Raw genomic sequence first — 2454 nt, 5'->3', positions numbered from 1 at the left:
TCTGTGTTCCTGTCTGTCTCTGTGTTCCTGTCTGTCTCTGTGTTCCTGTCTGTCTCTGTGTTCCTGTCTGTCCATGCCTGTTGCTGTATGTGTTCCTGTCTGTTGCTGTATGTGTTCCTGTCTGTTGCTGTATGTGATCCTGCCTGTTGCTGTATGTGTTCCTGTCTGTCTCTTTGTTCCTGTCTGTTGCTGTATAGGTTCCTTTCTGTTGCTGTATAGGTTCCTGTCTGTTGCTGTATGTGTTCCTGTCTGTCTCTGTGTTCCTGTCTGTGTTCCTGCCTGTTTCTGTATGTGTTCCTGCCTGTTGCTGTATGTGTTCCTGTCTGTCTCTGTGTTCCTGTCTGTCTCTGTGTTCCTGTCTGTCCCTGTATGTGTTCCTGTCTGTTGCTGTATGGGTTCCTGTCTGTCTCTGTGTTCCTGCCTGTTTCTGTATATGTTCCTGTCTGTTCATGCCTGTTTCTGTATATGATCCTGCCTGTTGCTGTATGTGTTCCTGTCTGTTCCTGCCTGTTACTGTATGTGTTCCTGTCTGTCTCTTTGTTCCTGTCTGTCTCTGTATATGTTCCTGTCTGTTGCTGTATGTGTTCCTGTCTGTTGCTGTATGTGTTCCTGTCTGTTGCTGTATGTGTTCCTGTCTGTTGCTGTATGTGTTCCTGTCTGTTGCTGTATAGGTTCCTGTCTGTCTCTGTGTTCCTGCCTGTTTCTGTATGTGTTCCTGTCTGTTCATGCCTGTTTCTGTATGTGTTCCTGTCTGTTGCTGTATAGGTTCCTGTCTGTTGCTGTATGTGTTCCTGTCTGTCTCTGTGTTTCTGTCTGTGTTCCTGTCTGTTGCTGTATGTGTTCCTGTCTGTTGCTGTATGTGTTCCTGTCTGTTGCTGTATGTGTTCCTGTCTGTTGCTGTATGTGTTCCTGTCTGTTGCTGTATGTGTTCCTGTCTGTTGCTGTATGTGTTCCTGTCTGTTGCTGTATGTGTTCCTGTCTATTCCTGCCTGTTGCTGTATGTGTTCCTGTCTGTCTCTTTGTTCCTGTCTGTTGCTGTATAGGTTCCTTTCTGTTGCTGTATATGTTCCTGTCTGTCTCTGTGTTCCTGTCTGTGTTCCTGCCTGTTTCTGTATGTGTTCCTGCCTGTTGCTGTATGTGTTCCTGTCTGTCTATGTGTTCCTGTCTGTCTCTTTGTTCCTGTCTGTCTCTGTATATGTTCCTGTCTGTTGCTGTATGTGTTCCTGTCTGTTGCTGTATGTGTTCCTGTCTGTTGCTGTATGTGTTCCTGTCTGTTGCTGTATGTGTTCCTGTCTGTTGCTGTATGTGTTCCTGTCTGTTGCTGTATGTGTTCCTGTCTGTTGCTGTATGTGTTCCTGTCTGTTGCTGTATGTGTTCCTGTCTGTTGCTGTATGTGTTCCTGTCTGTCTCTTTGTTCCTGTCTGTTGCTGTATAGGTTCCTTTCTGTTGCTGTATAGGTTCCTGTCTGTTGCTGTATATGTTCCTGTCTGTCTCTGTGTTCCTGTCTGTGTTTCTGCCTGTTTCTGTATGTGTTCCTGCCTGTTGCTGTATGTGTTCCTTTCTGTCTCTGTGTTCCTGTCTGTCTCTTTGTTCCTGTCTGTCTCTGTATATGTTCCTGTCTGTTGCTGTATGTGTTCCTGTCTGTTGCTGTATGTGTTCCTGTCTGTTGCTGTATGTGTTCCTGTCTGTTGCTGTATGTGTTCCTGTCTGTTGCTGTATGTGTTCCTGTCTGTTGCTGTATGTGTTCCTGTCTGTTGCTGTATGTGTTCCTGTCTGTTGCTGTATGTGTTCCTGTCTGTTGCTGTATGTGTTCCTGTCTGTTCCTGCCTGTTTCTGTATGTGTTCCTGTCTGTTGCTGTATGGGTTCCTGCCTGTTTCTGTATGTGTTCCTGCCTGTTTCTGTATGTGTTCCTGCCTGTCTCTGTGTTCCTGTCTGTTGCTGTATGTGTTCCTGTCTGTTGCTGTATGTGATCCTTCCTGTTGCTGTATGTGTTCCTGTCTATTCCTGCCTGTTGCTGTATGTGTTCCTGTCTGTCTCTTTGTTCCTGTCTGTTGCTGTATAGGTTCCTTTCTGTTGCTGTATATGTTCCTGTCTGTCTCTGTGTTCCTGTCTGTGTTTCTGCCTGTTTCTGTATGTGTTCCTGCCTGTTGCTGTATGTGTTCCTTTCTGTCTCTGTGTTCCTTTCTGTCTCTGTGTTCCTGTCTGTCCCTGTATGTGTTCCTGTCTGTTGCTGTATGTGTTCCTGTCTGTTGCTGTATGTGTTCCTGTCTATTCCTGCCTGTTTCTGTATGTGTTCCTGACTGTTGCTGTATAGGTTCCTGTCTGTCTCTGTGTCCTGTCTGTTGCTGTATGGGTTCCTGTCTGTTGCTGTATGGGTTCCTGTCTGTCTCTGTGTTCCTGTCTGTTGCTGTATATGTTCCTGTCTGTCTCTGTGTTCCTGTCTGTTGCTGTAT

At 46.0% G+C, this 2454-nt stretch overlaps 1 long non-coding RNA gene across 1 annotated transcript in view; it reads left to right on the top strand.

Moving 5' to 3' along the window:
* LOC123980316 overlaps window positions 1-2454 on the top strand; it is a 23131-nt gene that overhangs the window by 6480 nt on the left and 14197 nt on the right. The window lies entirely within an intron of this gene.

Source organism: Micropterus dolomieu, linkage group LG12 (assembly GCF_021292245.1).
Source record: "Micropterus dolomieu isolate WLL.071019.BEF.003 ecotype Adirondacks linkage group LG12, ASM2129224v1, whole genome shotgun sequence".
Classification (NCBI taxonomy): domain Eukaryota; kingdom Metazoa; phylum Chordata; class Actinopteri; order Centrarchiformes; family Centrarchidae; genus Micropterus; species Micropterus dolomieu.
The sequence above is the reverse complement of the archived record's forward strand: the minus strand, read 5'-3'. Positions and strand labels throughout refer to the sequence as shown.